The sequence below is a fragment of the Homalodisca vitripennis genome, unplaced genomic scaffold (genome assembly GCF_021130785.1).
Source record: "Homalodisca vitripennis isolate AUS2020 unplaced genomic scaffold, UT_GWSS_2.1 ScUCBcl_5447;HRSCAF=12165, whole genome shotgun sequence".
Lineage (NCBI taxonomy): Eukaryota > Metazoa > Arthropoda > Insecta > Hemiptera > Cicadellidae > Homalodisca > Homalodisca vitripennis.
This window is the reverse complement of record NW_025781558.1, coordinates 1-14,894: the sequence shown is the minus strand read 5'-3', so window position 1 is coordinate 14,894 and position 14,894 is coordinate 1. Positions and strand designations below refer to the sequence as shown.

The 14,894-nt window shown below is 33.2% G+C and overlaps 3 non-coding genes across 3 annotated transcripts; all 3 read left to right on the top strand.

The window, feature by feature from the left end:
- Positions 1 to 782: 782 nt before the first annotated feature.
- Trnaa-agc lies at positions 783 to 855 on the top strand. The gene has a single exon. It is a non-coding gene; the product is annotated as a tRNA-Ala (tRNA).
- A 9,146-nt stretch (positions 856 to 10,001) lies between these two features.
- Positions 10,002 to 10,074, top strand: Trnaa-agc. Its single transcript has one exon. It is a non-coding gene; the product is annotated as a tRNA-Ala (tRNA).
- Positions 10,075 to 13,589: 3,515 nt separating this feature from the next.
- Trnaa-agc lies at positions 13,590 to 13,664 on the top strand. The gene has a single exon. It is a non-coding gene; the product is annotated as a tRNA-Ala (tRNA).
- Positions 13,665 to 14,894: the final 1,230 nt, after the last annotated feature.

Here is a 14,894-nt window from a genome sequence, read left to right as displayed (position 1 = left end):
TATTATAATATGGCGCCAATAATAGTGCGGGTTGAATGAATTTGATCGGCAAGTGCTCGCCGTCTTAAAATAAGACGGCGACGTTTAGAGAAAGGTGCCGTCGACTTAAAACAAGTCGGTCGACGCTCGGAGGGTGAAATGTCGAGATTCAGTTTTTTTTTAATAAACCGAATTAATCAAGTGTTGTGTCGCTACTTAGCTACAAATTAACACGAACGCAAGATATGTTGATATTCCTTAAAAACGACGATAGTTTTTACATTTGTAAAAAAAGGAACATCTGAAAGGTTTGTTGAATGTAAACTTGTTACATTTCAATATCAAGGCTCATAAAGATTTAGCCACGACGGCAATAAAAAGAAGCCCAACAAATGCTGATTGACACTTATAAATAAAATGTGTGATGTGTGTGATCTAACTATTTTTCAAATTCACTGAAAGTAGCATTCTTAAAAATCACTGCATTGCATTGATCGACTTGTGCTTTTAATGTTCACCTTTTTACCTTGACAGCTACAAGTGCTGTTTGGAGAGTGATAGATAGTATTTGCTGATATTATTCGATAGTCATTAATAATATTTGAAATAAGCCTGCAAGCTGAGTCAACATTTTGGTGCGAACCAGCTGGGCCGTTCGGTAAGCCAGCTGAGAAAGCGGGTCGACCATTCGAAGGACGTTGGATCTGCGGCTGTGAACACACTGAGGCCCAGCCCTAAGGCACCCCTTGCCGTTACGTATTGTGCAATGGTCTAGAGGATTTCACACCACAACGACACCAACTGGGGGCGTAGCTCAGATGGTAGAGCGCTCGCTTAGCATGTGAGAGGTACCGGGATCGATACCCGGCGCCTCCAAATAATATTTTTATTTTGTTTAAATTATTAAAGATAAATTTTCTAGAGACTATCAACTATGCTCAAGAACCACATTTTTATCATAAGAGATCATTTAAGATAAATCTGTTCAGTGTACTCTGAAATTTTGGCCCACATTACGAAACTATGTGTAAATCAAATAATATCTACAATAGTAAAATGGAACGACAAAAACAATTTTTACTATATCTCCAGTTCTTTTCTTTAATTATTTAAACTTTGATGCGTGTTATTGTTTTTGAAATATTCCGAATGTCTTTTCAAAAGAAATATTTTAGCACATATTACAAGATTGTAACATACATAGTTTATTTTTACTTTGCAAATCTTTACGGCTGACACGTATCGTATCCCTTTCCATCTTAAGAGAGGCTGGTATATTATTTAACAGTATATTGTACTGAATATATGACTAGCAATTACAGTGCACTTTTATTTTATTCATTACATAAACTGTTTAAATTTGTAAATAATACAGAGAAATATTTTCTTAATAGAATTGGTAGAATATTAAGAATGTCCTGATTTATATGAGGGAATCTGTTTATCTAAATTTAATTACTGTGTCTCAGTTTCTTACAGTTCTTACTGTTTCTCAGTAGTTATGTTGTATTGAAATTTGTACTACATACAACGAAGTTATATATTACATACCGTTCCTGGCAGTTCGTTAAGTAAGAAACAAAATAAACCAAAAATCCATGTTATATAAAAAAAATATTACCTAAGACACATACGAAACATTAACCTTTTTAATATCAAGTTATATATTATTTATATACTAAACATAGATTTGATCCACTTTAACCATTAATCCAAGAAGAGATAAATAAACTGCTAACTGAAACTTATCAATATTTACTTAACAATATCAACAACCTTTACATGCGATAACATTTAAATGCCCTCCATAATTAGAAATAAAACATTTCTTGTAGGGGATATAAATCCCTTCCCCGATCATTTTTGGGTGGTAAACAATATTTTAGATACTTATTAGATCACCTGTTTAACTACATTTATACGGACCACGTCATCACCACAAGGACGTGTTTTGGTTTATCTTTTACATTCTCGTAAGATAATAAAATTATCGAGAATGTAACTTAGAGTAGAGGATTCAGCAATTAATAAAGCAATGTTCCATACATATATGCCATACATCATAGCATTTCAAAACGAAATTTGCGTAAAAGAAACATTAAAAATTAATAGAAATGTTTCTGATTGTTACACTTATTATTGCTCGAGTATCATTTAGGTGCACGTTAACTGATAAATGTCTTAAAACAGCTGGATAATACAAGTAAAAAAAAACTATTAAAAATACAAATACAATAATTTACTGTGCGTTAGCAAAGCCTATCACTCAAGGCGTTAGACATAATTTATTTATGTCTGTGTGTATGTCAGTCCCCACGATATCTCGAATACGAACTGACTTTCCAACTTGAAATTGTGTGTGAAACTTTATTTCTATATGAGGAGCACTGAGTTCGATGGTTATCTGGAATTTCGCTGAGCGTTAGAGCGAATATTTTTACATTGATCTTATAGGTAACTGTAATGACTCATTTCATACACCCATCTCATATTAATTTCAATATTTAATTTAATTTAGAAATTTATTTGTAATAATAATTAAATAATTAAGGAATAATTATTTATAAAATTGTCTCAAATTTTAATACAAACAATAATAAATACAAAATTAAATATATCAAAATTAATCCAAATTCACCTTATTACATATAAAACTCAAAAGTTATAAAGTAAACTAAAGTCAGTGATACAGTGTGCAGGGATGATTGTTGAGTGAAGAGAGCAGAGGTTTAAAAGTTTAGAGGAGAGAGGGATATAGAAGAAGTGAAGCAAGATTATTATTTTAAAGAAAGAAACTGGTTACATTTTATTCAGCAGTATTTGGTTCAAAAGAAAGGTTAATTTATTAAATTCATATTATCACTGAAGTACAGAGAAGCAGAAGACGGACATTGGGTGAGAAAATTCCTTTAAAATTTTACAGTGATCCATTGGAAGAACATAAAACCCAGGAACAATCGATTTGGCTAACAATTCAAAATTAATATAATTAAAATTTAAGAAAATTATTTTTCAAATTACAATATCTTTTATTAAAAACAATACCTAATGTTTCTATTTCATTAAGCCAGCACGACCACCCTGCTCTAAAATTTAAGAACTATATAATTAAAAAAAATTACCATTATTGTATCCTCTATCTTGTTTCAAAATTCAAACCTGTATGTCAATTTATCATCATTAAAGTTCACATTTGTATCATACTGAGTTATTTATTATTTCTAGCTATAATCATCAGAATACAAATTAAGTTTAACCATTTATTTAAAGTGTATAGTAGTAGTATATTATAAAATAACAATGATAGCAACAAGAAATTGCAGAATAGATTTGTAAACAAACTCAAAGGGATTCTAAAATGCAACATATTAATAAAAGTGGTCTATCTCATCACATACAACTTCATTTCATGATGACTTGGTGTGTAGACTTTTATTATTTAAACACTGATATGAAACCCGATTTAATGAACGAAAATGTGAATGTATCATGTGGCACGATATCTCGAGCAATACGTCATCTGTAGACTTGCAATTTTGCATCAAACTTCTACATAGGCAAGAATGAGTTCTATAATGTCGCATGCCCAGGCATGGACTTTGGCTGAGCGTAGTTGAAACTGTCACTCACTAGACTATAACAATTTAACTTATAGTCTAACGAGTCTTAAGACTCTTTTGTTTAACGGGTGATGTATAAATTTTTATCGTATATTTGTCGTTCTGTCTGTGAATAAAGAAATTAGCAATAAACATGACATTTTCATTGAATCTCAACGAGTCCTGTTATGTGACACAATTTTTGGCGGACTCCTCCATTGTTTTTATTTACATAATGTATATTTGAAGTGAAATTTAATAATACTGACAATATTATAAGACATAATACAAGGCATTTTATACCATACAATGATAAAAAAGAGATAAATAACCATGCACAAAATAATGTAGCACAAGCATGTCTTCTGAAATGTCAATTATCACAATAAAGTATTTATTAATTAAGGATGATCGATAGTTGTTCGTTATCGATATCCTATATTTAAAACTTTTCTTTAACACAAGATAAAACTACAAATTACAGGTATTTCCTACAGATATATACCCACAAAACAATACCGAACAAAGAAACTGCTCATAAATCCTTCCTCAGCAGACATAAGTGTGGTGCAGTATATAATGCAGTGTATCGAGTGGTGCTTCAAGGGTGTTACACTTTTGTCTCCGGTCTCCATTAAGCCAAGCCCTTGCACGAGCATTGAAGCAGCTCTCAAATCAGCCATAATGCCCTAAGGCTCTCCACAAGCTACTGAACTTCAATGTCGCTTAGGTGCGTTTAGTTAGGCGGGATTTGTAAGTAACAAACTTATTTCAGATTGAGTCTGAAGGATAGACCGGACGGGTGTTCTGTTACTTACTAGTATTACAATATTACAAAAATACTAATCTCAAAATGAACATCCATTGGGGATGAATAAAAGGTACATTTTCCTTTGAAATGGAGGAAGATATAATATGTATTCTTATCCTTGGTAGTTTATTTAGAAATACATACTTATGTGATGGTTGCAAAAACAATTAATATAATTAAGAGCCGGCTGTATTGAAATTTATTATTTTGAGTTTTACCCCACAAGAACAATGTTAAATCCCAAACAACTGTACGCCCTATTTTGGTCATAGATTTATGGAGATGTCTCATTTTAAAGGCATGTTTAACACGCACTCAAGCGCTTTTGAGTTTTCTTTTAGAGTGAATATTTTTAGAGTATTTAAACGATGATATACAAAATAATTTGATAATTTTATTTGGATAACCAATAAAAAAACGATGAAAAACCATTAAACGTCTCTCCTAATTAAACGAATAAATATAAGCATGTAAAGTTGTTTGAAGTTTGTCATTGTTATTGTGTGGCTAATATCAAGATGGCCGCCAGTTTAGGCGACTATTAAAAATCAATTGCCTTATAAAATATTTATTAATCATGTTAATATGTACGTCTAATGTTATTTTGTAATTTTGTAAGGTATTCTCAATAGTTTTACTTTTATAATTTAGACATGGAATCATTGAACAATACTTTTGGGATTACGAAACAGCGGAGTGTTAAAAATATGTGTGGTTTGAAATAACCCTAAAATTAGGGAAAACAGTGGTGCATTGTTTAAAGGTTGTAACTGAAGTTTCCATTTAGACTTGTCAGAATGAGTGGTGGTATGCAGTATTCGCAGTTCGGGCGGTCAACACAAACAATGTGGCCTAAGATTTGCTTAGTCATTTTGAAAGAAAAGTTGGAAGGATTCTTCAAATCACTTTTCTTGTATCACAAACGGCCATTAATTTGACAATAAAACTTCAAGTATCTCCAAAAGACGGTAAATTAACAAACATTTATTTAAAGTAACGTTTTTATCAAATGGATTAAGTCGTTATCATATATAAATGTTGTTACGTCTTTTGACTACACCCATTAATAAACTATAAAATCATGTTTATAAAACGTACAGCGTTGTCATGATTAGAGAGCAACTGACGTGTTATTTATGTATATCGAGTTTTGTTTTTTAATTTTATCACATACCGCTAAATTCATATGGTAGAGAAGTGATTAAGATGTTGGCTATTCAAAACATGGGACATGCCACATGTATTGTAAAGTTTTATTTACAAAAGTCATACAATAATTAATAATTAAATGTAGGTAAGCTGAATTTATTGAAACGAAGTAAAGTTTGATTGGAATGCATTCTAACTGTAATAGTTAAAAAAAGAAGGAAAAAAACATTTTACCTTATTTCTTGTCTGGCAGAAAATAATAGAATGCCAAAATCTACCCGATAAAATAACAATAAGCCATATCCAATAAAAATCTGAAATATAAAAACATTTACAAATATAATTAAACCACGAGATATAGTGGTTATAATGGTTATAAATAACAGGTTAATTTACAATAATGTTAAGTCGCCAAGAGTACATAATACCTGTCCAGTCAGTTCTGCACAGCATGTCAGAGAAACAGATCAAAGCAGCATGGACCCAGGCATGTAAATAAGTGTGAACACCACAAGAGAGACATTACACGTCCGGCCCTCCCTCTATTGACTCTGCCACAGCTTAGCAACTGTCGTCCAATGTCAGCATGTATTGTCTTCTTCCCCTCGGTTACTTCTCAACGCAGCGCTGTTTGACCCTCTACACCCAGTCTGCTATTTATCGACGGCTAATTGCTGTATTGAGAGATATTACACTTCTGGACCTCCGTCTATTGACTCTGCCACAACTTAGCAACTGTCCCATGCCAGCATCTATTGATTTCTTCCCCTTATTTATTTCTCAATAGATCGTTATCTGACTCTTTACATCCAGTCTGTTATTTATTGACGGCTACTTACTGTATTGAGAGTATTACACGTCTGGACCTTCATCTATTGATTCTGCCACTAGTTAGCAACTATCTGATGCTACCAATTATTGCCTTCTGTCCCTCGGTTACTTTTAAACGCGGTGACACCCTTTATACTCGATCTGCTATTTAGTCGGTTCATTACTTTGTAAGAGATATTACACGTTTGGACCTCCTACGTTACTCGTTACATTGACTCTGCCACGTGGTATGGCGTACTCTTACTGTTCATATCTACGGGAAGCCTTGAATGATATTTATCGTGACTTTCCACCTTGGCGAGAAAACACAAAGTGAGGAAATCAGGGGCTACATGTGAAGTGATCGATTGTGAGGAGGATAACAATTCTGTTGTCCTTGCACGGACCAGTGACTCGTACGAGGACCGACGATAAAGACGGAAAAAGTAATAGGTTTCCTACAAAGAAAAATAGCATATGTAGTTTCCGTATACAGTTATAATAGGACTTGTAAAAATAAACTATCAATAGGAGTATTCAACGAACCGGCACGAAGTCTTTACTAAGCCTGATTCTATCTTTTTTCCTGGATTATCGAATCTTCACTGCCCTTTTGGCCCTATCATCAATAGTGTTCTTCCTTGGCTCAAGAGGGTACATAGGTTCAAGTCTTTATGACCTCTCTATGAAGAGTTATCGCACAACCAGATACAGACATCGGTAGAGTTTAAGAAGGACCTGTTTAAGAAGGACCTAGTCTTTAATAAACCGATACGTCGGAGAAACGAAGGACACAACATCGCTTGACGAACGCTGTCCGGATTAGTGAACTTAGCGGTCTGTACTTTGCTGCCCTTTTACCTTTTGACTCTGAAACCAATAGAGTTCTCCTTTGGACCAATATAAAGGTACTTAGTTCTAGAAACTTTCTAACTGAGTTATCTCATACATGGAGAGACATACGGACAAAGAGACAGATGAACAGACAGGGGGATAGACGACACGGTTTTAAGAATTACTTATTGGATTCTCAATAATTACAAAAAGATTATTGTAAATTTGTAACACATTACCGTTATGTAGTTTGGATTAGTTCTCAATACAAAAATGTAACCCATCTTGACGTCTAAACTAATAGGAAAACCGCGTTATTCCTTTATTACTTTCAGTCCAGTGGGCAGCTAAACAATGAAAATAGAAAGTGGCAACTTATAAGCAACAACAGACGATTATCTTTATAAATACACAATTTTCAAGTTCGTCGGTAAGTGAAGACAATATAATGGCTTGGATCAAAAAGGCAGGTCTGTATGTCACACTGATCGAATGGCAACAAGTATCAATTACAATCAGTTACGCCAGTAATAGCTAGTGCAGCGGTTAAATATAAAGTGATGGAACGGTTACACAACTACACCGCAACATTCGAGCCGGGTGACGCTCCAGGGGTTACCTCGCATGTTCCGTGGCTCAGTTTACTTAGGTGAAAAGGCCTATAGAACCTGTTACGACAGTAATAGCTAATACAGCGGTTAAATATAAAGTGATGGAATGGTTACACAACTACACCGCAACATACGAGCCGGATGACGCTCCAGGGGTTACCTCGCATGTTCCGTGGCTCAGTTTACTTAGGTGAAAAGGCCTATAGAACCTGTTACGACAGTAATAGCTAATACAGCGGTTAAATATAAAGTGATGGAACGGTTACACAACTACACCGCAACATTCGAGCCGGGTGACGCTCCAGGGGTTACCTCGCATGTTCCGTGGCTCAGTTTACTTAGGTGAAAAGGCCTATAGAACCTGTTACGACAGTAATAGCTAATACAGCGGTTTAAATATAAAGTGATGGAACGGTTACACAACTACATTGCAACATACGAGCCGGGTGACGCTCCAGGGGTTACATCGCATGTTCCGTGGCTCAGTTTACTCAGGTTAAACGGTCTATAGAACCTGTTACGCTATACAGGTGTGCGGAATGTACAGGTCTTTTAAGGAGATGTACACACATGAAATTATGTTTAGTATAAAATAAAATTTTATAAAATTATAAAACGTGTTTCCTCCAGTCGTCAGTCATATAATTTTGTAACAAGTCAGTTTTGATATCCTCAATTGTTTCTCTTTGAGTTTGATTATAAGGTCTGCTTGAAACGCCCTACATCCGTGGAGTGACCAATAATTTATAAAGTGTCTCTACCTTCAGTAACTACCTCTTGAAGGAGTCTGACTTTAAAATTTACCCATCCAAAAATCTATTGTACTAACCTAATACAACAACAAAAACCGTAAGTGATTTAGGCTTACTCAAATGTGTAATACTTTCGACAGGAAAGAAGTAAATAAATATACAGTAATCACTACAAAATTTTAAATGGAGATTGAGCAAGTGTTTTAAATAGTTTCATGGATAAAGCCAATCCAACACACAAAATAAGAAAGAGAGAGGAAAGGAAAACTCTCCAGCGATAATGGTGGAGAGATATGGAATAATAACATCAAGGTCATGACTTTGTCAACGACCAGATGGAATATCTATCTATATAGAAGGAAGGGCGGTGACAAAAACTTCCAAGATCAATTAAGTCCATATTAATATACTTTTTATGCAAAAAACTAACATATGTAGTTCAGATTTGGTGATGAAATGAGCTGAATAAATACCACTAAGACTTTAACTAGAAATGTTTTGACATAACTGCCGCAATGCAAGAATGATGTTTTCAACCACAAACTGTGATCCCTATTTCGTGGGGATTTATTCTGCTATTGTTACACCTACTATTGTCGCAGTCGGTTCCATCTGAAGAAATCGTTGCTATGGCTCTAGCGGACTTTTACACAAATATTTTTACAAAGTTGCAATATATATTAAATATATTGTACAACTAATAATTTATTCCAATTTTTAGAGAGTTTAATAACAAAAGTGTTTGTTGCCAAGTCTGAAGTATCCCGTACAAGTTTCTCTATCAATAAAGGTCATACCACGATTAACCAATTCAAGATATTGGGCCTACTTTTCTGAAGAGGTACTTTTCATAAGTATAGGTCGCTATTATGTTATAACGTTGACTTTGTTTTTTTTTTTTTGTAGCGATAATATTATTTTAAATATGCACGTAAAGTAATTAAACATATATTTTATAGTTATAGTTACAGTTAAAGTTAAAATGATTTACATCTTAAGTGTATTTATCTCTATATGTAACATTTATATAACGCATATATCTCCTATATCATTGATGTTACAATGCACAGAGACTAGATACATTTTTTTTATAATCTAGCGTTAAGACCGTTCTTATTCCTGTAATAAAGCTGTGTTTTACGTACTTCCTGCCACGTTTAAATGTAACCGTTAGTGAATTCTTCAGGGACAACAAAAAAGGCTAAATTCGCTACGACTTTAAATGAATTTAAACTATCCCAACTAAAAATCAACACCTTTAATTGGCAGCTGAGTGAGGCGCGCACTAAATATTGCCCGAAGAAAACGTATTTTTACATATCGATGATTACTGCTAATCATAAGATTTGTAAATAAATAAATTAGACCCATTTGTACTTTGAAGCAAATACTACACTTTTTATTCACCATACAACTTCTGTATTACGTGCTTTCTGTTACTAATTCACCACCAACTGGGGGCGTAGCTCAGATGGTAGAGCGCTCGCTTAGCATGTGAGAGGTACCGGGATCGATACCCGGCGCCTCCAGAAGAATATTTTTTTAATTTTCTTTAAACATAAATCATAACAAATATAAGACACAATTCGCTGTCCTGTGTCCGTGGTTTGATTCTTTAACTGACATCTAAAGCAAATTATAGAAGACGTGAATAATTTTATGTTATAGGAAAGTTTTAATTCTACTACAAAAACCTATATTATTCTGCTACTTATCACTCAGGATTTAAGCTACATTTATAATGCATTGACTAAGCGTTAGCGAAACCTTTAACTCGTGGAACTGGAACAGTTTAGTTTCTGTCTGACAGTCCGTACTATATGTCGAGATCGAACAGACAAATATACTTGAAATTATGCATGATGTTTCATTTCTATAATGGAAATACAGTATACTGTAAAGAAAACATCCACTTCGATGATGGTGCATGTCACCATCGCTTTTTTATGAGTGTTAACGAAATAGTTTATATTGATTTATGGGCGATTTGTAAACAAATCGTTTACAATCATACACCATTTTAAAATGATACATAGAAACACATGTAGCCTATAAGAAGGGAATGAACTACAAACTTTATAAAATCTCAGTGAACCCTGTTTCGCGACACGTGGTGTTGCCCATATACGGTATGGCTGCCATATATCTAGGCGTATCAGGAATTAATATATTTATCACTTTTGCTAGAAACGGCGTAGAGGTGTTTTATTAGTGTCATTGTGTTTCTATTAAATAAACCTTTAAAATAACATGTCACAAGATAGTGGTTGCGATTTGAAAAATTTAAAATTACCCCTTCCATCCCCTTTTGAAAAGGGGTGTGACATTTTATTACCCTCCAAAAACCCAATATTAACTCAATAGTAATTTAATACGTGCGGTGAAATCTGTACATTGATATACCAATCCATTGTGAAGATTGCACATCGATACCTCAATCCGTTTGGAATATATCCAGGCGTGTAAGGACTTAATTTACACCCTGTTTTATATATATATATATATATATATATATATAACATCAAATTTTGCTGAACACTTAATGGAGACTGACCATAACTACACAAATATTGAAAAGAACATGGAAATTTTAGATATCGAAAGGAAAGGAGAGAAATTAAACATAAAAGAAGAATTACATATCTATCTAAATTATACTAAAGATCCTCATAACTTTTAAAATAGTAATCTGAAAAATAAGACAAAATTTTGAAAAAAAAAAAAATATTAAATACAGATTACTAATAAGAAAATAACAACTGTGTGACTTAAATTTAACATATGTTTAAAAGGTCCACATGGTGTATATCTAATTGTTTATTTATTTATTTAGAGGTTAATGTACACTGATGATGGTTAAAAAACCGAAACACGTGTATGTAATATAAAGATTTTTAAAAGGGTTCTAGTTACTTGAATTACATTAATATATATATATATATATATATATATATATATATATATATATATATATATATATATATGTGTGTGTGTATGTGTGTGTGTGTGTTTTTTTTTGACAATAATTACGCCTACCAAGAAAATTTTATACATTCAGAGCTGCAGTCAGATATTAGAAGGGAATATTGGAGTTAATAATATTTTATTTCTTTGTGTTTGTTATCCTGTACTTTAGTTCATGAAGTGGTATCAGTTGTGATGTCAACAAGAGGTTTTGTTCCAGTGGTACATATTTACATTCACATATAGTTTTAACATATAAATGCACTTTATTTTAAACAATAACTTAATTAATTGAAGTAACATCAATAAACTGAACAGCTGGGGGGAAATCTTCAAAGGAACACTGACGTACACTCCTACAACACCACAAATGCTGCACTCTACAGCACATCATCTGGATCTAAAATGAGAGGAAACCTTCATACATGAGAATGAGGCTCTACAACCTGCTATACCACCTTACCTGTGCTATAGAAATGGGAAAATAAATTGAAGAACGCTTTATATGAATGGCTTCTAGAACAACCATTTTGTACACTGGATGTGTTTCTTAAAAAAAACTTTAAATTCCTGATTTTGTATTCGTTAACATTTATAATCTCAAACATTGTATATAAATAATCCCTTTTCCTTTCTCATTCTCAGCCTAAACTATAAACTTACAACTTAAACTAGAGTCTTGTGTAATAAAGTCAAGTATATGAGAGAGAATCAACTCTCTTTTTTCTTCCTCTTTTCACACAATTTTAAAGACTTTTGGAGGGAGATGACTCTATTTTTTTTTTTTAAAGACAAAGTACGTACTAATTCTAGGGAATATAAAACTACTATCAGCAGTTTATGGGAAAATATGACTGTTTTTATTAGTTACACATGGAAGAAGGAAGTCCTTTCTAATAAATAACCTCTGGAAATATAAGGAAAATTTTATAAATTTTTATAAGGTTGATATAATCTCTGCTAGTGAGGAAGTTAAATGTAAAGTTACGCAACGGTTCGAGAACCACGCTGCATCACATTATCTGGGGGCCCTTAAGGGTTGGTACTATAAGATACTATGTAAGTCTAATCTTACACAGGCTGATGTGTGTTTACTCTTGTTACAATCCTCACAACACCTCAAAACACTACTTAAAACTAAAAATTATAAGAGAAATATACAAACTTTCGACACAAATTACAAAACCTTTTAATAAGAACGTTCGCAATTGAATGCGATACGAAGTTTAAGGTGTCTTAGTTTTCTAAATTAAAGCCAATATTAGATTAGATGGATGCACAGTCACAGTCATGTATTTGTCCATAGTACACAGACATGGTCTATAATGAAAACTAAACGAAGGAAATTACATTAAATATCATGATAAATACGCTGAACAATAATAGAAAGCTACGGGCGTTGAATATATATATATATATATATATATATATATATATATATATATGTGTATAATATGCATATACATGTATATTAAAATATGTATATTTTAACATAAATTTTCAACAGGAAAAGTTTTTTAAACTATAAATATATATATATATATAATATATATATATATATATATATATATATATCCAGGCGCTGAAAACACACCTTTGTAGGCAGTGTTATAATAATAAACTGCTGAAGGAGCTAACAGATCATAACGAAATAGATACCGCACAAACCGAGAGGCACACAGACGGACTACTACTCTTTTACTTTTTCACCAACAGGGGTTTGTACGGATTAGCCTTTAACTTGATGACCAATAAACCAACAGAATTCTTCCTTTGACCAAGATGAAATCATGCATCAAGATTCAACTCTCTCCTTTCAATTGAGATTTATTGCACAAACGAGGGTCAGACGAACGAGCTGACACCAAAATTAATAGCGTTCCTCAGCACAAGAAAAACTGATTGACCAAGTTTCTCTAGGACCTTCTATCCAGAATTATCACACAGGCGGACGGGCCGACTGAAGGGCATGGGCACGATTTCAATAAGGCCCTATCGGGGGCTTAATAGTTCTAAAGGAATTTATAAGAATCTACCAGATGTGTGTTACAACCTTCCTGTAACAATACAATCCCCAACTGGGGGCGTAGCTCAGATGGTAGAGCGCTCGCTTAGCATGTGAGAGAGGTACCGGGATCGATACCCGGCGCCTCCAGTAAATAATTTTAATGTTTCAAATATTAAAAAATACAATTTGTTTTAAATGCACATCATGTTCACTACTGCTTTTATAATAAATTAATTTATAATGAAATATAAGTACTATAAAGCAAATATACATTGATTTTTAATCGTGTAATAACACTATATTTAAGGTGATATTAAAAAGAAATTAGAACGTATTTTAATCAACAATAACATTTTTCCTTATCTCCCATTATTCTCATTGACTTAAAACTTTAATGATATTAATTATCGTAGTTTTGAAAGGCAGAACAAGACTCCTAACATCTTATAACAAACTTTTTCTAACAGATAATACATGACCATAAAAAACATAGTTCATTTTTATCGCAGAACGCTGTATAGTTGAGGCGCAGTAAACCTTTCGATCCCGAGCTTATTACACCGTATATTACCCTAATGTCTTGGTGATTGTATTCGCAGTCCAGAGCAAACGTTCTATCTACTAGCTGATTAAAATAATGCATTTTTCAACAAAACGTGCTCTAAAGTGATTTTAAAAGCGTTTAGTTATTCTTAAATTCGCACAATTTTGAACTCAATTACGGCTTCTAGCACAATCAGTTATCGGAAGTAGGGAAGCATTTGTTGTAGTTGACTATTGCATGTACTCAAATGTTCTATGATATTTGGTATCCAAGTCATCATAAACAGAAATCGCCACCATTCTGCCGTGATATGGTTTTCAAATCTAGAAACGCCTCAAAAACTTTTCTTTGGTTCTAAATTGCGGTTTTCCCTCAATAAATACTTAGCTGCACTTCCATAACGAATATATCAACTGTGGTCAATATATAACCCAAAAATAGAAACAATATTATAAATAAAATCAAACCAAACCGTAATTAGTTGTCTCAGTCGTATTCACCAACATGTCATCAGTTCTATACAATCTTAATTGTCTACAAAATCACTTGACTGCAGCATACAAGAGCTTTGGACTATCATTGATGTGTTGCTCGTTGATAGGCTCGAGTTCTGCATCACTTTCATTATTTCTTGGACTGTCTTTCATTGTATGGGCCAATCAGCCTGGGATCATTATGATGCTCCTACTATTTAGACAATGCGCATCGGCCGAGATTACACCATTATTCCTAAAATACCACATTGAGATACCAAGAATACACATGAATAAACAAATTTTGTCAGAAAAATATGAATGCAAAAGAGGCATTTTACGGCACGGCTAAAAGCATGA